The sequence below is a fragment of the Scyliorhinus torazame genome, chromosome 12 (genome assembly GCF_047496885.1).
Source record: "Scyliorhinus torazame isolate Kashiwa2021f chromosome 12, sScyTor2.1, whole genome shotgun sequence".
NCBI lineage: Eukaryota > Metazoa > Chordata > Chondrichthyes > Carcharhiniformes > Scyliorhinidae > Scyliorhinus > Scyliorhinus torazame.
Window position 1 is genome coordinate 213536622 of NC_092718.1, and position 24813 is coordinate 213561434.

Genomic DNA, 24813 nt, shown 5'->3' on the forward strand with positions numbered 1-24813 from the left:
ACACCCCCAGTGGAGCCTTTCCCACTTTCAGACAACAGGTGGCAGCATCGAGCTGTAAGTGAAAGAGATTTGCATTGAGGTAGCGCCTTTTTAACACCCCCCCCCCCCCCCCCCACCACCACACTAGTCATCCACAAAAGTGCTGTACAGACAGCGAAGGACATTAGAAGAGTGCTTACACCTTCTAATTGAAAGATGCGGCAACCAATTTATATGCAGCCAGCCCCCACAAACAACAATGAGGTAAATACAAGATAATCTCTTCTTTATCATTTTTGTTTGAGGCATAAATATCAGCTCAGGACACGGGGAGAATTCTCAAGCTCCTCTTTAAATAGTGAGGTGGGATAATTTGCACCCACCTGAGGGGGCTGAGGTTAATGTTATATCCAAACGACCGCACCCCCGACAGTGCAGCACTTCCCCCTGTACCGCACTGGAGTGTCGGCCTGGGTTTTGTTGTGCTCAAGGCTTTAGAATGGGATTTGAATTTAGAACCTCCTGGCAGAGGGACAAGGACACATTTCCACTGAGCTATATTTGATAAAGAGGCGGGGACGGCCAGTTGCGGTGTTCTGGGTTTGGGGTACTGTGCACAGGGAGATGGGAGATGGTCCGGGTCAACTTCCCGGGGCAGAGGATGGGAAATGCCAAAACTGGGCAGCGGCAAAGTGTGTGCCACTGAAAGATGGCCTTCATCTACAGTGCCAGTGTTGGCCGATAGTCCCTGTACCAACCTTGGAGGGAACACGAGGGAGAGAGCCAGTTATTACGGGCAAGGTTCTCACCAACTGAATCAGCATCACCCCAATCCCTCTCCATCGAGGTCTCCTCGGAGATTTCCCAAACGATGGGCTGGAAACTGGCCCTCTCTCGCAGTTGAGGTCTCTAATATTGGACATGGCTTTAGGATTAAAAGTTAGACATTTAGGACAAGAGAGGAGAAACATGGGAGGACTGTGGTGCTAAGAGATTATGTAGGATTCACAGCGCTGAAAGAGGCCATTTGGCCCAGGAGGTCTGTGCTGGTTTATGCTCCACACGTGCCTCCTCTTCCCCCATTTCCATCCCACCATATTCTTTTATCCCTTTCTGCCTCATGCGTTGATCAAGTTTCCCTTAAATACACCTATACGATTCAACCACTCTCTGCGGTAGTCAGTTCTACATTCTCATCATTCTCTACCATCTAGGACAAGGGCGAGGGTGGCACAGTGGTTAGCACTGCTGCCTCACGGCGCCGAGGTCCCGGGATCGATCCCGGCCCCGTGTCACTGTCCATGTGGAGTTTGCACCTTCTCCCCGTGTTTGCGTGGGTCTCGCCCCCACAACCCAAAGATGTGCAGGGTTAGGTGGATTGGCCACGCTAAATTGCCCCTTAATTGGGGAAAATAAATAGAAGGACAAGGGCGGCAGAAAGTTGGGAACATCACCCCTTCAAGCCCCACACACACACCACCCTGACTTGGAAATATATGGGCTGTTCCTTCACTGTCGTTGGGTCAAAATCCTGGAACTCCCTCTCTAACAGCACTGTATCTCAGGGACTGGCAGCGGTTCAAGACAGCAGCTGACCCCCCACCTTCCCAAAGGCAACAATGCTGGTCTAGCCAGTAACCCACATGCCCTGTGAAAGAATTTTGAAAAAGGTTTTTCCTGAATTCCTACTTGGATGTATTACTAACTATCTCGTATTGATGGTCACCCCACCCCGACCTCCCCACCAAATGGTCACAGCTTCTCTACGTCGACCCTGTCAGAATCCTCCCTACGTCATTGTAAAGGCTTCTCTTAGATCACCCTCACGCTGTCTACACGTGAACACGCTCATGGTGCAAAGCGAAAACCGTGACTCGTCCACACCCCAAGTGAGATGGTATCTCACTTCAGGTGCATGGAGGCTCCTTTAAGCAAATGTCAGGCCGTTGCTTAGGAACCGATACAAATGCAAAATGTGCTGCATGGAAATAAGCAAAGAATGCAAAATCCGAGCAGAGGCCAGACACGCAATTGCGGAGGTACTCAGGAAGTGTGCCCCCCCCCCCCCCCCGGCTCTCTGTCTGTGACCATAACAAACACTGGGCACCTGCACCCCGTCCGTCAGGAAGAATCTCCTGCAGGCGTTTCCACAGCCCTGACACACAGGGTCTCAGTTTAACAGCCGCAGGCCTCGCGTTCGGGGGCACTTGCGGGTGTTTTCGAGCCCATTGGGAGCACTTTTTGCAAAAGGTGTAGTCACTGCTGCGCGCACAGCAAGATCCCGCAAACAGCAATGCAATAATGACTAAGTCATCTCTCTTCAGCACGAATGCTTAAGGGACAAATATGGGGCCCCATGGACACTCAAGAACCTCTCTGCTCATCTTCAAAATAGCGCCTTTTGGATTTTTATACCCATCCGAATGCGCAGGCGGGGTTTTATCTGCAAGGCGGCACCTCGGGCAATGTAGGACTCCCTCAGGCCTGCTCTGAGAGTGTGTCAGCTTGGATCTGGTGTCCAAGTCTCTGGAGCAGGACTTGAACCCACAGAACCTTCGGACTCTTTGAGGTCAGAGCACCAGAGACTGAACCACAGCTTAACCAACACCTTTACCCTGGCTGGAGATAATCCGTCTGAAATTGAAAACCATGTTGAGGGAGCAATCCGATGCATTCTACACAAATGAAACATTCCAACATGACTGTAACTAAAGCGGCCAGAGGCAGACTGATCTGTCTTGGGGGGGGGGGGTCACCTGCTCCACTGGACCCAAACTCACACGGCATCATTGGAAATTAACCTCCAACCAAGCGAGGGTCAGATCACGTCGCGCCAGTCGTGGCCACGTGGTCACAATGGCGACAGGATCCGATCCGGCCACCACAGTCGAACAGCCCGAGGATTGGCGGTTTGGGTAAGGTAGTGAAGGAGGAACTCTCGCTTCCACCTCGGACCCCTCCTCCTCCTCCTCCCCCCACCCCACCCATCAGCCCACCATTTCAGAGGGCAGTTAAGAGTCGAACACATGGAGTCACGTGTAGGCCGGACCAGGTGAGGATGGCAGATTCCCTTCCCTAATAGGAGACTGGTTAAGAAAAGCTGACACACCCTTCTCCTCGATAATTGCTTGCTGCCATCTACATGTGTGAGAAAACGCAACCCCGAGTTTGGACGCAGGCAGGCTTCCATCCCAGGAGGAATGGACGGCCAGCTAGCTGGTTTTTGGGTGGCGTGGGAGGAACGTGGGCCTGCTTCTCAGAGTGGGTACCGTGGAACTCCCCGTCGGAGAAACTCTTTCTCAGTGTCTCTCACCGCGTCGTTTTCCCACTTGCTCCTCACTCTCTTTTGTTCTTTTTCTGACTGTAAAACCACCTGTTCCTTCCACACTTGCTGGTGCGAGGCCATCTCTCCCTGGCTCCTTTCCATCTCCAGCGGACCCGATCTTGGCGCAGTGTCAGTCTTTCTGTTTCCAGCAGCCGTTGGGGCAGGGCAGTCCAGATCATCACAACTCATTGTGTGAAAAGAATTCACAAGTCCTCTCTGATTCTTTTGCCAATCACCTTAAATCAGTGTTCTCTGTTAACCCTGCTCTTTTTAAATGAATTTGGAGTACGCAATTCAGTTTTTCCAATTTAGCGCGGCCAATCCACCTAACCCTGCACATCTTTGGGTTGTGGGGGCGAAACACACGCAAACACGGGGAGAATGTGAAAACTCCGCACGGACAGTGACCCAGGGCCGGGATCGAACCTGGGACCTTGCCGCCGCGAGGCAGCAGTGCTAACCCACTGCTCCACCGTGCTGTCCATCTCGGTTAACCTCCTGTCACTGAATGCGGTTTCTCTCTCTCTACCCTCCCAAAGCCCCTCAGTTAAGTCTTCCCCTAAAACCGGGGCTGGTTTAGCACAGTGGCTAAGCAGCTGGCTTCTAATGCAGAACAAGGCCAGCGGCGCAGGTTCAATTCCCGGACCGGCCTTCCTGAACAGGTGCCGGAATGTGGCGACTAGGGGCTTTTCACAGTAACTTCATTGAAGCCTACTTGTGACAATAAGCGATTATTATTATTAATCTCCTCTGCCTTGGGAGGACAATCCGAGTTTCTCCACACAAATCCCCTCTGCACCTTCGCCAAGGCCTTGACATCTTTCTCTTAGAGAGTGATGCCCAGAAGGGGACACTATCACCTGTCTTCAGTTGATGCAATGTGATTTTAAGCACTGGTCTCCCAGTCAGGGACGCATTTGTTAAAGTTGGCCTCAGCACCTTCTGGGCTTTGGAAGGGTTCCTGCTAGGCCGCTCCCCAGCGAGGCCTGGGAGAAGGTGTGGAGGTTCTGCTGGGACAGGGACCGGTTGTCGGTGCAACACACCCAAGTGGTCAAACAGCCTGCCGACAGGCACCCACCTTTGGGGGGGGGGCGAGTGAAGAACAAGGCTGGACTCTGCACCTCGGCCTCGTTGCGAGGAAAGAACCTTTTGTTCTATCTCAAGCAGTCTGCCCAGTACTCCCAGCAGTAACTAAGAACTAATGGCATCTGTCAGCAGTTAGGAACTTGGGCCAACAGCTACGGAACAAAATGCCCGAGGAGAGGAGGTGCATAGATGGAGTGCAGATAGTCATCCATGATCAAACTGAATGACGGAACAGGCTCGAGGGGCCGAACAGCCTGATCTTATGAGAGGCAATGATAGTGACCTTCAGACCTTGGACCTTCCAATGCTCCAAGTAGGAGAACATGGGCTCCTGCAGAAGGTGGGGAAATGTGATTGGATTCCACCCAAAGGTCTAAACAGGAAATTTCGGGGAAAGGGGAAAAATGGCCAGGAATGGTCCCAGGGCCGAGGGAATTTAGCTCAGGAGGTTAAATGGGAAAGCTGAGCTATTTCTCCTTGGAGCAAAGGAGATTGAAAGGAGATCTTATGGAGGTGTACAAGATTATGACAGGTAGACAATGAAAAGCTTTGCCCATCAGTACAAGGGTCAAGGGGGACACAGATCAAATATTTTGGGCAAGGGAATCCAAGATGGAGGTGAGGAAGAACTTTCTTTACTCAGCAAGTGGTAACGAACTGGAACTGGTGCCTTTGAGAGTGGTAGAAGTGGAGATGATCAATGATTATAAAATCAAATTGGATGGACACGTGAGGGAAACAAACTTGCAACTTTATGGGGATCGAGTGGGGGGGGGGGGGGGGGGAAAGAGAACGGGATTGACTGGATTGTTCTCAAGAGAGTCTGCATGGATCTGATGGGACAAATGCTGATGCGCCATAATGACCACAATCGTGGAACCTCCTTTTCTTTTAATAAATTTAGAGAACCCAATTCAATTTTTCCAATTAAGGGGCAATTTAGCTTGTTCAATCCACCTACCCTGCACATCTTCGGGTTGTGGGGGCGAAACCCACGCAAACACGGGGAGAATGTGCAAACTCCACACGGACTGTGACCCAGAGCCAGGATCGAACCTGGGACCTCGGCGCCGTGAGACTGCAGGGCTAACCCACTGCGCCACCGGGCTGCCCTACGTGGAACCTCCTTAACTCTCATGTGGAAACCCTCTATTCCAGATGATGGTCGGTGCTTCACTTTCAACGGAGGACAGCCTGCCTCGTTCCCTTCCTCCCCTGATCGTCTCCTGCAGGTGTAGTGTTGCCAACTCTGGTCAGACATACTCTAGGAGGTTTCATCACCTGACCTCTCACCTTCACGCCATTGGTTAGTTGATATGTCCCTCCTTGCGACTCCCCACCGTCCACCCCATAAGGTACCAGCCAGCATTGTCCCACGGAGCACCAAACACGGTACACATCCAACTGGAAGGCTAGCAATCTTCATCACCCAATTGGATAAACTTTAACTGACAATCAAATCTTCATTTGCCACCTCATAATTAAAACAATTTTAAGTAAATGCGTTCAAAGGAAACAAAAATATACACACTTTTAAAAATATAAAACCGCTGTAATTTTCCTCCTGGGTTTGGACGATGGTCTGGAGATTAATCCCCAATTACTGGCAAACTGGTGGGTGCCTTGCACTTCCAGCCTCCTTTAGAAACATGGAGTTGAATTGTCAACCGTCCAGGATTGCCGTTGTGGCTCCAAGAATAATAGATTGATCTCCAGGAGATTGCTGTGAGCAACGCTCGGGAAAAGTCACGCAAATCTCATAAATATTTGTGGTTTCTTCATTTCCTCTGAACAATCTTGCTCGTTAGTTTCAAAAATATCCAGGACGTAACGAGCAGGATAGACGAGGGTGAAGCAGTGGATGTGGTGTATTTGGATTTTTCAAAACTTTTTCCCCCATGAAGGGGCCATTCAGCGTGGCCAATCCACCTACCCTGCACATCTTTGGGTTGTGGGGGTGAGATACCCACGCAGACACGGGAGGAACGTGCAAACTCCACACGGACAGTGACCCGGGACCGGGATTGAACCCAGGTGCACAGCGTCGTGAGGCAGCAGTGCAAACCACTGCGCAGCCTGTGTATTTGGATTTTGGAAAGCTTTTTGATAAAGTCCCACATAAGAGGTTAGTAGGCAAAATTAAAGCGCATGGGATTGGGGGCAATATATTGAGAATGAGAATTGGCTAGCAGACAGGAATCAGAGAGCAAGAATAAATGGGGCTTCCTCAAAGTGGCAGAGGAAGTGAAGTCACACGTGATCAGGGGTGAGCTGGCAAGGTGGATACAGAAGTGGCTAGGTCATAGAAGGCAGAGAGTAGCAATGGAGGGATGCTTTTCTAATTGGAGGGCTGTGACTAGTGGTGTTCCGCAGGGATCAGTGCTGGGACCTTTGCTGTTTGTTAAATATATATATATATTTATATAAAATGATTTGGAGGAAAATGTAACTGGTCTGATTAGTAAGTTTGCAGACGACACAAGGTTTGTGGAATTGCGGATAGCGATGAGGACTGTCAGAGGATACAGCAGGATTTAGATTGTTTGGAGACTTGGGCGGAGAGATGGCAGATGGAGTTTAATCCAGACAAATGTGAGGTAATGCATTTTGGAAGGTCTAATGCAGGTAGGGAATATACAGTGAATGGTAGTACCCTCAAGTGTATTGAAAGTCAGAGAGATCTAGGTGTACAGGTCCTCAGGTCACTGAAAGGGACAACACAGGTGGAGAAGGTAGTCAAGCAGGCATACGGCATGCTTGCCTTCATTGGCCAGGGCATTGAGTATAAGAATTGGCAAGTCATGTTGCAGCTGTATAGAACCTTAGTTAGGCCACACTTGGCGTATAGTGTTCAATTCTGGTCGCCACACTACCAGAAGGATGTGGAGGCTTTGGAGAGGGTGCAGAAGAGATTTATCAGGATGTTGCCTGGTATGGAGGGCATTAGCTATGAGGTGCGGTTGAATAAACTCGGTTTGTTCTCACTGGATCGACGGAGGTTGAGGGGCAACCTGATCGAGGTCTACAAAATTCTGAGGGGCATAGACAGAGTGGATAGTCAGAGGCTTTTCCCCAGGGTAGGGGGGTCAATTACTAGGGCGCATAGGTTTAAGGTGCGAGGGGCAAGATTTAGAGTAGATGTACGAGGCAAGCTTTTTACGCAGAGGGTAGTGGGTGCCTGGAACTCGCTACCGGAGGTGGTGGTGGAAGCAGGGACGATAGTGACATTTAAGGGGCATCTTGACAAATACATGAATAGGATGGGAATAGAGGGATACGGACCCAGGAAGTGTAGAAGATTGTAGTTTAGTTGGGCAGCATGGTCGGCACGTGCTTGGAGGGTCGAAGGGCCTGTTACTGCGCTGTACTTTTCTTTGTTCTTTGTTCTTTGAACGGGTCCCACAGAGATCAGTGCTTGGGCCCCAGCTATTCACAACACGCATCAATGATTTCGATGAGGGAGCCAAAAATGACATTTCCAAGTTTGCTGATGACACAAAACTTGGTGGGAAGGTGAGTGGCGAGGAGGATGTTCAGAGGCTTCAAGGTGATTTAGACAAGTTGAGCGGGTGAACAAATATGTGGCAGATGTAGTATAATGTGGATAAATCCACTTCGGATGGAGAAACAGAACGGCAGAGTATTATTTTAATGGTGATAGATTGGGAAATGGAGTGATTTGGGTACCCTAGTGCAGCAGTCACTGAAAGCAAGCATGCAGGTACAGCAGGCAGTGAAGAAGGTGACCTTCATTGCAAGAGGTCACGAGTACAGGGGCAAGGGTCTTCCTGCAGCTGTACAGGGCCTTGGTGAGGTTACAGTATTGGTCTCCTTATCTAAGAAAGGACATAACTGCCACACAGCAAGCGTAGCAAAGGTTCACAAGACTGATTTCTGGGTTGGCAGGATTGTCGGACGAGGAGAGATTGGGTCCGTTTTAACTGGAGTTTAGAAGAATGAGAGGGGATCTCATTGAAAGGTATAAAAGTCTGACAGGGCCGGACAGACTGGTTGCAGGGATGATGTTTCCCCTGGCTGGGGTGGGGGGGGGGGGGATCTAGAACAAGCAGGTCACAGTCTTGGGATATGGGTTAAGCCATTTAGGACAGAGGTGAGGGGAAACCTCACTCAGGGGGTGGTGACCCTGTGGAATTCTCTATCACAGAAGCGGGGGAGGCCAAATCACTGAACATATTTAAAAGGAAATAGATAGATTTCTAGACTCTTAACGGTGTGGAAGGTATGGGGAGAAATTGTGAGTATGGCGTAGAGATTGGAGTATTAGCCCGCCATCATGTTGAACGGTGGAACAGGCTCGATGGGCCGAATGGCCTACTCCTGCTCCTATTTTCGATGTTTCTATACCAGAGTTGGGGGAAAAGCTTTGATGCTGTTTAAAATCATGAAGGTATTTAAGATGGGGGTAAATAAAGAAAAAGAGTTTCCAGTGACTGAAGGCTCAGATTTAAGGCGATTGACAAAATAATCAAAGTTGACGTGAGGAAAAACTGTTTTGCGCAGCAAGTGGTTAGGATTTGAAGCTGATTTTCCAAGCGGATGGTGGAAACAGATTCAATTGTCGCCTTCTAACGGGACTTGTAGAAAACCCGGAGGGTGAAAGAACGTAGCTGTGCGCTTACTTTCAGCGGCTGATGCACGAGGACACCACAAACTCGCTGAGTGTCCACTTCTCTCAATTTACACCCATTCAAATAATAAGCTGCCTTCTGATTTTTGCTACCGAAGCGGATAACCTCACATTTATCCACATTATACTGCATCTGCCATGCATATGCCCACTCACTCTTCCCGAAGCTCCACCGTGTGTGGTGATAGTGAGGTTCCACAGCTTTAAGGAAAAGGAGAAGGTTTTGTGATGGACAAAGGAATTTAAGTGGGAGGCCACTGTCAGGTTCTACCAGGACACCAGTGCGGAGCTGGTGAAGAAGAGGGCCTTGTTCAATGGAGTCAACGTCGTCCTGTATATTTATTTTATAAACTTAAGAGTAGCCAATTATTTTTTTCCAATTAAGGGCCAATTTAGCGTGGCCAATACACCTAACCTGCACATCTTTGGGTTGTGGGGGTAAGACCCATGCAGACACGGGGAGAATGTGCAAACTCCACACGGACAGTGACCCAGAGCCGGGATCGAACCCGGGCCCTCAGCGCCACCATGCCGTCCTAGAGGCTGTCCTGTATTGGAGTGGAGTCCAGTTTGGTTTGATCTACCCAGCTCAGCTCATAGTTACTTTTGAGGGAAAAGACTATTTCTTCGATGCACCGGGAGAGGCGGACATTGTAACTGGGATTCCGGGACGTGTTGAATGGTTGTGGTTTCATGTTTGTTCTTGTTGGGTTGAATTTTTGTTGAGTTGAATCCTTATAGATCTTGTTTAAATTTCAAGTTTTACACTCTGTGGGGTTATGTTTGTTATGATACCTTCCTTTCACTGCGCAAGACAGATGGGGTTTTGATATTTGGTTGCTTGATATATTTATCTTTATCCGGTCGGGGGGCCTTCCTGCTAACTAAAGAGTTAGTTAACAGGAGCGGTTTTGATGGATTTGGTGCAGTTCATTATATGCGTTATTTAGATAATAAGCTTCGCGTTTCAGGTTTGTTAGACGCAGGCTTTTGTAGTTTGTTTGCTTCACTTTTATTTGTATTTCTACTCGGATGTGGCTGTTGTATTCAAGGGCGATGGTGCTGGGGGTAGGGGGAGGGGTGGGGGTAGTTTGCTGACTGCGCCGTTTGATTTTTCTTTGTCCAGTCTTTTGACGTGGTTTGGTGGCCATCTGGGGTGGATCTTTTTGCTTTTCCTTTTACTTATCCCTTGGGTGATCTGTCTTGGTGGAAACGAGGGTTGGAAGATCTCCAATTCGTTTGGTCACCTGGGAGATTAGTGGTTTGAATGGCCCAGTGAAAGATCGAGGGCATTTGCTCACCTTAAGAGTTTAAACTCCGATGTGGTGCTTTTGCAAGTGACCCATTTGCAGGTCAGAGACCAGGCAAGGCTGTGCAAGGGGTGGGCAGGGCAGGTCTGTCATTCGGGGATGGTGGGGCCAGGGGTGCAGAGATTTTAATTAAATCTCTGGCTCCATCAGGGGTGGCCAGAGCTTTGTCGTATTTCATGACGCAGATTGGGGGTGGGTGGGAGGGGTGAGAGCTTAGATCCTTGGCACTTGTTGTACCTAAGCGATAAAGATTTTTAGTTTTGTTTGCATGCCCATCAAGTATATTCGAGATTTTTTTTATTTTTATTTAGATAGGTCTCCCGTACCTTCAGTGGTGGTGGCAAAGTACTCAAATTGCCATTTTGGATCATGCCCCACACTTTGTTGATTTGGCGCTAGAGTCTGGCCCACCATGAACTTAGACACAACATTGTTAGTGGACAAAAAGATTTGAGAGATGTCCACTGCCATAGAGGACTGTAAAAAATGTAACAAAACCGAGCCTCTCTCGCGTTCCATGCTGTGGGAAAACCTCAAGGTCGTCCTTGGCGTGGGGGGGGGGGGGGGGGGGGATGATCTCCTATAGAGCACATTGACAAGGACAGCGAGGGCGGAGCATTAGATGTTGGGTGTGGACCACCAGTCCTCACATGGCCCTACCCCGGAGTTGCTGGCAAGTAGGAAAAAACTGCAAACACAATTCAAACTATTGTCTTTGAACAGGGCAGTGAGCCGGTTGGGACGGTCAAGGAGGCATGTTTCACGGATACAGGCTCCGTGAAGGGTCGGCCAATATACGTCGCCTGTTAAATGTTGACCTTTTCCCCTCCTCAGTGTCCGAAGCTGAGGTGATTGTATCTCTTGATGCTGAAAAGGCATTTGATAGGGGCAGCACGGTGGCGCAGTGTCTAGCACTGCAGTCTCACGGTGCCAAGATCCCGGGTTCGATACCAGCTCTGGGTCACTGTCCGTGTGGAGTTTGCACATTCTCCCCGTGTTTGCGTGGGTTTCGCCCCCACAACCCAAAGATGTGCAGGGTTGGTGGATTAAAATTGCTAAAAATTGCCTCTTAATTGGAAAAAATGAATTGGGTACTCTAAATTTATATGAAAAAAAAGAAAAGGCATTTGATAGCATCGAGTGGGAGTATTTATTTGAGATTCTTGGAAGGTTTTGTTTTGGCCACAAATTTATTTCTTGTATTAGTTTATTGTATGAGGCTCCACTGCCAGTGTTCGTACGAATGTCCTGAACTCTGATTATTTCCCTTTGAACAGGGGCAGGAGGCAGGGATGTCCACTGTCCCTACTCCTGTTTGCTCTGGCAATAGAGCTGCTCGTCACACTGCCCAGCGCCTGGGGTCTGGCTCAATCTCACACTGCCCAGTGCCCGGGGTCTGGCTCAATCTCACACTGCCCAGTGCCCGGGGTCTGGCCGAGCCTCACACTGCCCAGTGCCCAATCTCACACTGCCCGGGGTCTGGCCCAATCTCACACTGCCCAGTGCCCGGGGTCTGGCCGAGCCTCACACTGCCCAGTGGCCGGGGTCTGGCCCAATCTCTCACTGCCCAGTGCCCGGGGTCTGGCCAAGCCTCACACTGCCCAGTGCCCAGGGTCTGGCCAAGCCTCACACTGCCCAGTGCCTGGGGTCTGGCACAATCTCACACTGCCCAGTGCCCGGGGTCTGGCTCAATCTCACACTGCCCAGTGCCCGGGGTCTGGCCGAGCCTCACACTGCCCAGTGCCCAATCTCACACTGCCCGGGGTCTGGCCCAATCTCACACTGCCCAGTGCTCGGGGTCTGGCCGAGCCTCACACTGCCCAGTGGCCGGGGTCTGGCCCAATCTCTCACTGCCCAGTGCCCGGGGTCTGGCTCAATCTCACACTGCCCAGTGCCCGGGGTCTGGCCGAGCCTCACACTGCCCAGTGCCCAATCTCACACTGCCCGGGGTCTGGCCCAATCTCACACTGCCCAGTGCCCGGGGTCTGGCCGAGCCTCACACTGCCCAGTGGCCGGGGTCTGGCCCAATCTCTCACTGCCCAGTGCCCGGGGTCTGGCCGAGCCTCACACTGCCCAGTGCCCAATCTCACACTGCCCGGGGTCTGGCCGAGCCTCACACTGGCCAGTGGCCGGGGTCTGGCCCAATCTCTCACTGCCCAGTGCCTGGGGTCCGGCCCAATCTCACACTGCCCAGTGCCTGGGGTCTGGCCCAATCTCTCACTGCCCAGTGCCCGGGGTCTGGCCAAGCCTCACACTGCCCAGTGCCCAGGGTCTGGCCAAGCCTCACACTGCCCAGTGCCCCGGGTCTGGCCAAGCCTCACACTGCCCAGTGCCCGGGGTTTGGCCCAATCTCACACTGCCCAGTGCCCGGGGTTTGGCCCAATCTCACACTGCCCAGTGCCCAGGGTCTGGCCGAGCCTCACACTGCCCAGTGCCCGGGGTCTGACCAAGCCTCACACTGCCCAGTGCCCGGGGTCTGGTCAATCTCACACTGCCCGGGGTCTGGCCGAGCCTCACGCTGCCCAGTGCCCGGGGTCTGGCCAAGCCTCACACTGCCCAGTGCCCAGGGTCTGGCCCAATCTCACACTGCCCAGTGCCCGGGGTCTGGCCCAATCTCACACTGCCCAGTGCCCGGGGTCTGGCCAAGCCTCACACTGCCCAGTGCCCGGGGTCTGGCCAAGCCTCACACTGCCCAGTGCCCGGGGTCTGGCCAAGCCTCACACTGCCCAGTGCCCGGGGTCTGGCCAAGCCTCACACTGCCCAGTGCCCAGGGTCTGGCCAAGCCTCACACTGCCCAGTGCCCAGGGTTTGGCCCAATCTCACACTGCCCAGTGCCAGGGGTTTGGCCCAATCTCACACTGCCCAGTGCCCAGGGTCTGGCCGAGCCTCACACTGCCCAGTGCCCGGGGTCTGACCAAGCCTCACACTGCCCAGTGCCCAGGGTCTGGCCGAGCCTCACACTGCCCAGTGCCCGGGGTCTGGCCGAGCCTCACACTGCCCAGTGCCCGGGGTCTGACCAAGCCTCACACTGCCCAGTGCCCGGGGTTTGGCCCAATCTCACACTGCCCAGTGCCCTGGGTTTGGCCCAATCTCACACTGCCCAGTGCCCAGGGTCTGGCCGAGCCTCACACTGCCCAGTGCCCGGGGTCTGACCAAGCCTCACACTGCCCAGTGCCCGGGGTCTGGCCCAATCTCACACTGCCCAGTGCCCGGGGTCTGGCCGAGCCTCACACTGCCCAGTGCCCGGGGTCTGGCCGAGCCTCACACTGCCCAGTGCCCGGGGTCTGGCCCAATCTCACACTGCCCAGTGCCCGGGGTCTGGCCCAATCTCACGCTGCCCAGTGCCCAGGGTCTGGCCGAGCCTCACACTGCCCAGTGCCCGGGGTCTGGCCCAATCTCACACTGCCCAGTGCCCGGGGTCTGGCCGAGCCTCACACTGCCCAGTGCCCAGGGTCTGGCCCAATCTCACACTGCCCAGTGCCTGGGGTCTGGCCCAATCTCACACTGCCCAGTGCCTGGGGTCTGACCAAGCCTCACACTGCCCAGTGCCTGGGGTCTGGCCGAGCCTCACACTGCCCAGTGCCTGGGGTCTGGCCAAGCTTCACACTGCCCAGTGCCCGGGGTCTGGCCCAATCTCACACTGCCCAGTGCCCGGCGTCTGGCCCAATCTCACACTGCCCAGTGCCTGGGTCTGGCTCAGTCTAACACTGCCCAGTGCCCCAGGTCCACAATGGTGCAGCAGGCTTGATGGACCAAATGGCGTACGCCAGCTCCTATTTCTTATGATGCATTACACGCCTGGAGACGTGAGGAAAATAGGGCACCCCAGCACTCTAGAGATCCCCGTGGCTGTCAGTACAACAGTTGGTTATGGCAGCGACTTTCATGTAGTATAACATCTGCTAGACTATGTACTAGATCCACGGCAACTGGCGCAACTGAAATTAAATTAATAAATCTGGAATTGAAAAGCTAGTCTCAGTAAAGGAGACCGCAAAACTATCATTGCTTGTGTAAAAGCCCATCGGGTTCATCAACGTCCCCAGAGGGAGAACTGCCGTCCTTCCCCGGTCTGGCCTACATGTGACTCCAGACCCACAGCAATGCGGTTGGGCGGCATGTGTCACTGTGGTTAGCACTGCTGCCTCAGCACCAGGGACCCGGGTTTGATTCCGGCTTTGGGTGTGTGTGTGTGTGGAATTTGCACCTTCTCCCCATGTCTGCGTGGAGTTCCTCCCGGGAGCTCCGGTTTCCTCCCATAGTCCAAAGATGTCAGAGTGAGGTGGATTAGTCGTGCTGAATTGTCCCTTCGTGTCTAGGGATGTGCAGGTTAGGGGGTTACAGGGATAGGGGGGAGTGGGCAAGGGTAGAGTGCTAAATGAAATAAAATGAAATGAAAATCGCTTATTGTCACAAGTAGGCTTCAAATGAAGTTACTGTGAAAAGCACCTAGTCGCCACATTCCGCCGCCTGTTCGGGGAGGCTGGTACGGGGATTGAACCGTGCTGCTGGCTTGCCTTGGTCTGCTTTAAAAGTCGAAGGGTCGGTGCAGGCTCGATGGATTGAATGGCCTCCTTCTGAAGGGCGGCACGGTAGCACAGCGGTTAGCACTGTTGCTTCACAGCCCCCGGGTCCCGGGTTCGATTCCCGGCTCGGGTCACTGTCTGTGTGGAGTCTGCACGTTCTCCCCGTGTCTGCGTGAGTTTCCTCCGGGCGCTCCGGTTTCCTCCCACAAGCCCCGAAAGACGTGCTTGTTAGGTGAATTGGACATTCTGAATTCTCCCTCGGTGTACCCGAACAGGCGCCGGAATGTGGCCACTGGGGGCTTTTCACAGCAACTTCATTGCAGCATTAATGTAAGCCTACTTGTGACAATAAAGATTATTATTAAGGATTCTATGACCCCTTCCTGAGCTCTGAAATGGCCGAGCAAGATGCGGAGTTCAAGGGCAATTAGGGGATGGGCTACAAATTCTGGCCATGAAAAAAAAACGATCCTGAGCTCAGACAAATATTCCCAGGATTCAGGTCCCTGCTTTGTTCGAGCCGAGTGATGCATGATTCCCCCTGTGGAAGGGCAGAACATTCCAGGTCACTCTGTAGGTGAATCAGGTGTGGTTTGGAATAGAGCAAGGAAGGCTGTGAGTGTGTGGTGTGAGTGTGTGATGTGTGTTTGCAGAGATAGAAACATCTGTGGACACTGGGTCCAACACGGTATTCCAAATCCCAAAGCTGTAACTATCGGACACGGAGCCATTCTCACCAACCCTGACCTCAAGGTGCAAATAACAGGGTCTTGAATACCGTGTCACCTTCAACACAATTTCTACCTTTTTGCCTGCCTTAAAAAAAAATCCAATAATTTGAATTAAGCAAAACAGGAATTCGCACAGCTTAAAATTTGAATGTTCAGACCCATTTGAATTGAAGCAATTTGGAAGAGCGGAGAGCTGAAACTGGTTTTGAATTTAATGCAAAAAATAAATCTTCGAATTTGCATTTTAAAAAGCAGCAATATAGCGATTTCTTAAAATGGTAAATTAATTGGATACCTGACGAGTGTCTATCCCACCCCCCTTACAGAGAGACAGGGTCGGGGGTGGGCAGGGGGCACCTGTCAGTTTCCCAGGACATAAGATATACCCTGAACCTGGGGGTGGGGGGGACATGTACTGGGAGGGAGGGGGGGGACATGTACTGAGAGGGTGGGGGGACATGTACTGGGAGGGGGGGGGGGAACATGTCCTGGGAGGGAGGGGGGGGGGGACATGTCCTGGGAGGGAGGGGGGGGACATGTCCTGGGAGGGAGGGGGGGGACATGTCCTGGGAGGGAGGGGTGGGGGGACATGTCCTGGGAGGGAGGGGTGGGGGGGACATGTCCTGGGAGGGAGGGGGGGGGCCTGTCCTGGGAGGGAGGGGGGGGGCCTGTCCTGGGAGGGAGGGGGGGGGACACCTGTCCTGGGAGGGAGGGGGGGGGGGAACACCTGTCCTGGGAGGGAGGGGGGACACCTGTCCTGGGAGGGAGGGGGGACACCTGTCCTGGGAGGGAGGGGGGACACCTGTCCTGGGAGGGAGGGGGGACACCTGTCCTGGGAGGGAGGGGGGACACCTGTCCTGGGAGGGAGGGGGGACACCTGTCCTGGGAGGGAGGGGGGACACCTGTCCTGGGAGGGAGGGGGGACACCTGTCCTGGGAGGGAGGGGGGGACACCTGTCCTGGGAGGGAGGGGGGGACACCTGTCCTGGGAGGGAGGGGGGGACACCTGTCCTGGGAGGGAGGGGGGGACACCTGTCCTGGGAGGGAGGGGGGGACACCTGTCCTGGGAGGGAGGGGGGGACACCTGTCCTGGGAGGGAGGGGGGGACACCTGTCCTGGGAGGGAGGGGGGACACCTGTCCTGGGAGGGAGGGGGGACACCTGTCCTGGGAGGGAGGGGGGGGCTATCCTGGGAGGGAGGGGGGGGACCTGTCCTGGGAGGGAGGGGGGGGCATGTCCTGGGAGGGAGGGGGGGAGGGGAGAACATGCCCTGGGAGGGAAGGGGGGACATGCCCTGGGAGGGAAGGGGGGGCATGCCCTGGGAGGGAGGGGGGGACATGCCCTGGGAGGGAGGGGGGGACATGCCCTGGGAGGGAGGGGGGGGACATGTCCTGGGAGGGAGGGGGGGACATGTCCTGGGAGGGAGGGGGGGGACCTGTCCTGGGAGGGAGGGGGGGGACCTGTCCTGGGAGGGAGGGGGGGGACCTGTCCTGGGAGGGAGGGGGGGGACCTGTCCTGGGAGGGAGGGGGGGGGCATGTCCTGGGAGGGGGGGGGCATGTCCTGGGAGGGAGGGGGGTAGGGGAGAACATGCCCTGGGAGGGAAGGGGGGACATGCCCTGGGAGGGAAGGGGGGGCATGCCCTGGGAGGGAGGGGGGACATGTCCTGGGAGGGAGGGGGGGGACCTGTCCTGGGAGGGAGGGGGGGCATGTCCTGGGAGGGAGGGGGGGACATGTACTGGGAGGGAGGGGGGACATGTACTGGGAGGGAGGGGGGACATGTACTGGGAGGGAGGGGGGACATGTACTGGGAGGGAGGGGGGACATGTACTGGGAGGGAGGGGGGACATGTACTGGGAGGGAGGGGGGACATGTACTGGGAGGGAGGGGGGACATGTACTGGGAGGGAGGGGGGGACATGTACTGGGAGGGAGGGGGGACATGTACTGGGAGGGAGGGGGGACATGTACTGGGAGGGAGGGGGGGACATGTACTGGGAGGGAGGGGGGACATGTACTGGGAGGGAGGGAGGGGGGACATGTACTGGGAGGGAGGGAGGGGGGACATGTACTGGGAGGGAGGGGGGGGGGACATGTACTGGGAGGGAGGGGGGGGGGGACATGTACTGGGAGGGAGGGGGGGACATGTACTGGGAGGGAGAGGGGGGGGACATGTACTGGGAGGGAGGGGGGGGGACATGTACTGGGAGGGAGGGGGGGGGACATGTACTGGGAGGGAGGGGGTGGGGGACATGTACTGGGAGGGAGGGGGTGGGGGACATGTACTGGGAGGGAGGGGGTGGGGGACATGTACTGGGAGGGAGGGGGTGGGGGACATGTACAGGGAGGGGGGGACATGTACTGGGAGGGAGGGGGGGAGACATGTACTGGGAGGGAGGGGGGGGGAGACGTACTGGGAGGGAGGGGGGAGACATGTACTGGGAGGGAGGGGGGGAGACATGTACTGGGAGGGAGGGGGGGAGACATGTACTGGGAGGGAGGGGGGGGAGACATGTACTGGGAGGGAGGGGGGGAGACATGTACTGGGGGGGGGGAAGACATGTACTGGGAGGGGGGGAGACATGTACTGGGAGGGAGGGGGGGGAGACATGTACTGGGAGGGAGGGAGGGGGGACATGTACTGGGAGGGAGGGGGGGACATGTACTGGGAGGGAGGGGGGAGACATGTACTGGGAGGGAGAGGGGGGAGACATGTACTGGGAGGGAGGGGGTCTTTATCTGAACAGCAACCACCACCCCTTCTTTCCCCCTTCTCCCTCTCCTGGGGTTGCAAACATCCCACTTGTTCATTGGGCTCCGAGTTGTATCACAAGCGGAGTTTCCCCACAATCTCAAACCCGGGGCAATCCTCAGGCCGCCACAGTCTCGCGTGACCCCGCACACGGGAAACTCCAATTGAACTGCAAGCAAAATGAACAAATCTAAACCCCTACATACAAGAGAGAGAGAGAAAAGGCTGCATCAAGAAGGGGCGAGTAAATCCTCCAAACACACACCGTTTATTAAAGAAAGACCTGTTAACATCCTGTTCCAGAGACCCACCTCCCCAGCCCAGGTTAACCGGCTGTAATATAGGCAATGTCCTTGTACAAAAGGAATGATCACCTTTTCAACACACACACAAAAGGGATACATTCTGCACTGTAACATTCTGCACTGTAACATTGACAGTGAACCTGTAACGTTCTGCATTCTCTTGCCGTGCTGGGGTTCCTGCTAACCTCAGGGACCTGGTCTGTGAAGAGCTGAGAGTAGATCAATCTGTCATCCCCCCCCCCCCCCCCCATCTGATTTAACACTGGAGATAAAGCTGGATAAATGCAGACAGTGGCAATGTGCCTTTCCTCCCCCCTTTCGCTGTCCTCTCTCTCTGTACATCTCACCGGAGTTACAGACTCGCTTCACAAGCGTCCCTAACCTCTCCCATCTCTTTAATCGCTTCTCTCTCTCCTTGGATGACCACGGCGGGTTTCAATGTCACACCGCCCCCCCCCCCCCCCCCCCGGGCAGGACATCCACCCCAAAGACAAGACTTTTTTCTAAGGCTGTACAATGAATTGACAGTCAGCGGTTTTAAAACAATTACAAAACCCTTTCGGGTTGCAAGCCCACAGATTGCCCTATTTCTCTGGGAATTGCACTCCACTCTGCACTCACAGCTACAACATTCATCCCCTCTCCCCGGTTTCCAACAGGAATAAAGGTTTCACATTGTCACCTCCAGCCCAATTCCACTGTAGTCTGGGATTTCACTACTTTGCACATTGCTGTGTCTTTCTCTCTCGATCTCGGTTTCTCTCCCTCTCTGCGTGCCTCTCAGTCTCTCTCCGTCTTTCTCCCTCTCTCTGTCTCTCTCTCCCTCTGTTCCTCTGTCTCTCTCCCCCCCCCCTCCCTCTAACTCTCTCTCTGTCTCTCTCCCGGTGTCTGTCTCCCTCTCTCGGTCTCCCTCCCTCTCCCTCCTCTGTCTCTCTCTCTCTCTGTCTCTGTCTCTCCGTCTCTCTCTCCCTCTGTGTCTCTCCCTCTCCCTGGCTGTCTCTGTGTGTGTCTCTCTCTCTCTCTCTGTGTGTCTCTCCCTCTCTCTGTCTCTCCCTCTCTCTGTCTCTCCCTCTCTCTGTCTCTCCCTCTCTCTGTCTCTCCCTCTCTCTGTCTCTCCCTCTCTCTGTCTCTCCCTCTCTCTGTCTCTCCCTCTCTCTGTCTCTCCCTCTCTGTGTGTCTCTCTCTCTGTGTCTCTCTCTCTGTGTCTCTCTCTCTGTGTCTCTCTCTCTGTCTCTCTCTCTGTCTCTCTCTCTCTGTCTCTCTCTCTCTGTCTCTCTCTCTCTGTGTGTCTCCCTCTCTGTGTGTCTCTCTCTCTGTGTCTCTCTCTCTGTGTCTCTCTCTCTGTGTCTCTCTCTCTGTCTCTCTCTCTGTCTCTCTCTCTCTGTGTCTCTCTCTCTGTCTCTCTCTCTGTCTCTCTCTCTCTGTCTCTCTCTCTCTGTCTCTCTCTCTCTGTGTGTCTCTCTCTCTGTGTGTCTCTCTCTCTGTGTGTCTCTCTCTGTGTGTCTCTCTCTCTGTGTGTCTCTCTCTCTGTGTGTCTCTCTCTCTGTGTGTCTCTCTCTCTGTGTGTCTCTCTCTGTGTCTCTCTCTCTGTCTCTCCCTCCCTCCAGTTTGTCCCGGTGTTGTTGCAGCCCCGGGCCCCGGGCTGAGGGGTGTGTGTGACTGGGTGAAGGGGTGACAAGGTCGGTACTTAACTATCTGCAGAGATGTTGGAGGCAGAGGTCCAGACAGTCTCCCTCCACCTCCTCCTCGGTGATGTGGTTGGAGACGGGCCGGAGGGGCAGCGGCTCGTCCTCGCCCAAGGGTCCCCGGAATTCCCGCAGCAGCAGCTCCAGGAACCTGCGGAAGGCTTTCTCCTCGCTGGCCGAAGCTGCCATCCCGTCGCCTGCCCGGCCGGAGTGTCCCCGCTTCCCCCTCAGCTGTTCCCCAGCCCGAGCCGATCCGCAGCGACCGTCCGGCAGCGGGGAGACAGCGCAGCGCAGCGCCGGCCGCGTCCAGCAGGGGGAGGGAGTGAGCGGGGGCGGGGAGCGTGCGCGCCCCCGCCGCCGGGCGCGCCCCCGCCCAGCCCACAATGGGCGCGCTCCCGACGACAATGGGCGCGCGGCGCCCCTGGAACACCCCCGCCCGTTATCCCGCGCGCGCGCGCGGCCCCCTTTATTGTCACGCGCGTGCACTGTGCCCCGGGTGCGCGTGCACGGTGCCCTCGGGTGCGCGCGCGCGGCCTCGCTGACTGGGCGACCTTGACAAACAGGAACCCCCCCCCCCCCCCCCAACCCCCCTGACAACCCGCAGTGGCTGCCCCGGGATAGGATGTGGGGACCGGCCCGTGGCCATTCAGCCCCTCCACAGCCTGCTCTCCCATTCAGTAAGATCATGGCTGAGCTGGCTGGGGGTCTCAGCTCCACTTTCCTGTCCATCCCCCCCCCCCCACCCACTCTTATACACCTCGACTCACTTGTCCACCATAAAAAGTCTTGTCTAACTCGGTCTCTTGAATGGATTTGTTTACTCAAGTCTCCACTGTTTTCTGGAGATGAACATTTCACAAACTAACCCACCCCTTAGGGAGATAAACCCCCCCCCCCCCCCCCCCCAAAGGGTAACCTATTTAATGAAAACATCAACTCCTCAGTGACCTGGAGTGGGAATGTACATTCACATCAAAACCACACCAACAACCCAGCGAGCTCCAGGGGCTGAATAGCCTCGCGCCTGCTCCTGGTTCCTGTGTTTGTATTTGGGTGGGGTAGGCAGCAATGTGGAGGTGCACCACAATCTGATCAGCCGTGATTTTATTGAATGGCGAAGCCGGTCCCAGGGGCCGGGTGGCCCACTCCTGCCTAATTTGTATGTTTGCAACCCAGGCTGACATTCCCAGTCCTGATTGAGGGAGTGCCACACTGTCAGACATACCCTCCTTGGGATGACATTAAAACAGAGCACCCCCCCCCACCTTCTAAGATCCTCGCACTGTTTCCAAGAGGGAGAGAATTCTCCCCAGTGACCTCGCCAATGTTAATCCCTCAATCAAAGAGTAGAATCTCTACAGTGCAGAAGGAGTCCATTTGGTCCATCGAGTCTGCACCTACCTTCTGAAAGAGCACCCTACCCAAGCCCACACTCCCACCCTATCCCTGTAACCCCATGTAACCTGCACATCCTTGGACACTAAGGGGCAATTTATCGTGGCCATCCCACCTAACCTGCACATCTTTGGACTGTGGGAGGAAACCGGAGCACCCGGAGGAAACCCATGCAGACACGGGGGATAACGTGCAAACTCCACACAGTCACCCAAAGCCAGAATCAAATGTGGGCCAAACCTGGTCAGTCAGCAGTGCTAAAAATACAGTGTTAACCACTATGCCCCTCCCCATCACAAGAGAAAAGAAAGTCTGGTCATTACCGCCTTGCTGGTGTGGGAGCTTGCTGTGCACAAATTGACTGCCGCGTTGCCTACATTACAGCAGTGACTTTACTTCATGAGTACTTTGTGAGCGATAAAGAGCTTTAGGACATTCTGCGGGTGTGAGAGGCACTGAAAAAATGCAAGTCTTTCTCAAAGTGCTTCACCAGAGTGACACCCAGTCACATGAAGAAGAAATGGATTCACTGACCAGAAGCCTGGTCGAAGATGTAGCTTTTAAGGAACAGCACAAATTACATAGAATTTACAGCTCAGAACCAGGCCATTCGGCCCAACTAATCTATGCCAATGTTTCTGTTCCACGAGTCCGTCTTAAGTACCCCTGGGCTCATGGCCTCTAGCAAAGGGGGAAACTGAGAGGTTTAGAGAGGGAGTCCCAGACAGCTGACAGATCAAAATGATGGCCCAGTGCCTACACACAGTACCCAGTGAGGGAAAAGGAGTGCACACATCTTTATATAGTATCTGATCACAGATTTAGGACATCACAACCACAATGGATCACTCTTAATTATACTTAGGTGTCAGCCTTGACTCAGTTAGTAGAGGAGAGCTCTCTTTTCAGAGTCAGAAGGTTGTGGATTCACACCCCACTTCGCAGCCTCGCATCTAGGCTGACACTCTAGTCCAGTGCCGAGGGAGTCATGCATTTTAGCAGGTGCTGTCGCTCAGTTGAGATATTAGAGAAAAACTTTCATTTCTAAAAGGCCAATCCTAGCATGGTGACACAGTGGTTAGCACTTCCGCCTCATGGCACCGAAGATCTGGGTTCAATCCTGGCCCGGGATTCCATCCCGTGTGGAGTTTGCACATTCTACCCGTGTCTGCGTGGGTCTCACCCCCACAACCCAAAAAGAGGTGCAGGGTAGGTGGATTGGCCGCGCTGAATAGCCTCTTAATTGGAAAAAAAAGAATCGAGTACCTCGAAATTTATTAAAAGGGCAATCCTCAGGATGTGCAAAAACACTCTACATCCAATTAATCCCTTTTGAGGAATAGTCACTGTTGTAATGTAGGAAACACAGGGACCACTTTGAGCACAGCAAGCTCCCACAAACTGCAATAAGCTCATGACCCTTTTTTCATGATGCAGGTTGGCCAGAACATCAAGGTGATTTCTCCTGCTCTTCTTTGTATAGCAGCATGGGACAATTTATATCTAGCTGAGGGAGCAGATATTCCAGGTACCAGGTATAAACACAGGTTAATATGGGTGAAATTGAAATGGACATTGAGAACCTCTCGAAGCATTTGTGACAGTATGTACTTTTTCAGGGCATCAGATCAGATAGTTTCAACAGTTCAGGTGAATGTTGAAAATCCCCTGCTGCTATTGGGAGAGGGACTTAGCTCCTCTATCGAATTGGCCACTATTCTTCTTTCAAGCACCTTCCAGAATAGATTCACTTGCACGTCCTCACACAGGATAACGCACCCAGTGCAGAATGGCTGCGTCATTTGCCTGCACAGCAATAGCCTCTGCACCTGCAAGGTAATGTAATGCTTTGAGGCATTTCCATGTTGTGGTGAGACACTGTATAAAAACTCTAATCGTTGAAATGTGATTTGGGGTAGCGGATTTTGGACTTGATCCAGCAACCCATTCAGGTCAAGAGGCAGGCACCTCCACATGGGAAAGGGAGAATTGAATGTAAACATTTGTTAAGTGTTGTGACATGTTTTGAAATGTTTTCATGCCATTGTTTCACCACAACTAAATGGAAATTCAAATAATGGTAATTTGATCGTAGAGAGATTTCTTGTGATATGCAAATGCAGCCTGGGGTTGGTGATTGTTAGCCTTCAGTTAGCAAGGTGCTGCTCACTCAACCATTACCCCCTCATTAGACTAGACAGGTATTTAAGTGGCAGAAGTGCAGCCATTGATACACAAAGTTTAGTTACAGCAGTGACTACACCGCAAAAAAGTACTTAATTGGCTGGAAAGTGCTCTGGGAGATCCTGAAAGGTGCTATGTAAGTGCAATATCTTTTGCACTAAAACACAAGGTGTTGGAAATACTCAGCAGATCAGGCAATGTGTGGAGAGAAACAGAGTTAACGTTTCAGGCCAATGATCTTTCATCAGAACGGCATTCTGTACCCTTGCCTACACTTATTTTTCAACAAATTTCCAATTAAGGGGCAATTTAACATGACCAATCCACCTACCCTGCACATCTTTGGGTTGTGGGGGTGAGACCCACGCAGACACGGGGAGAATGTGCAAACTCCTCAAGGACAGTGACCCGGGGCCGGGATTCGAACCTAGGTCCGTGGTGCCGTGAGACAGCAGTGAGCCACACTGCCTTGGCTACACTCTGAAGCAACCATAGCTAATTTTTTCGAGACAATATACAAAAAGTCACAAAGGCACCCACATCATCTGCTTAAAGCAGATTAGAAAGTGAGAATGAAAAAAACAGGTCCTCAAGGGTCATAATCTCCGGATTACTGCCCGAGCCACGTGCAAATTGGCATAGGGAGGCAAGAACAAGGGAAGTTAACACGTGGCTGAAAGAGTGGTGTGGGAATGAGGGGTTCCTTTTCATGGGACACTGGCATCAGTTTTGGGACAGGGGGGACCTATACCGTTGGGATGGTCTCCACCTGAACCGAGCTGGGACCAGTGTTCTGGCGAAAAGAGTAAATAGGGTGGTCAATAGGACTTTAAACTAAAGATTGGGGGGGAAGGGAAAGTCAGGGAACCAAGAGGTGAAGTAATCAGCGGGG

The 24813-nt window shown here is 53.6% G+C and overlaps 1 protein-coding gene across 1 annotated transcript in view; it reads right to left on the reverse strand.

Annotated features, from left to right (window-relative positions):
• Positions 1–20501, reverse strand: part of ppm1e (protein phosphatase, Mg2+/Mn2+ dependent, 1E) — a 122066-nt gene extending 101565 nt beyond the window's left edge. Inside the window, exon 1 of the mRNA XM_072469902.1 lies at positions 20350–20501. The gene's annotated coding sequence lies outside the window, so the exon portion shown is untranslated. The remainder of the gene's footprint in view (positions 1–20349) is intronic.
• Positions 20502–24813: the final 4312 nt, after the last annotated feature.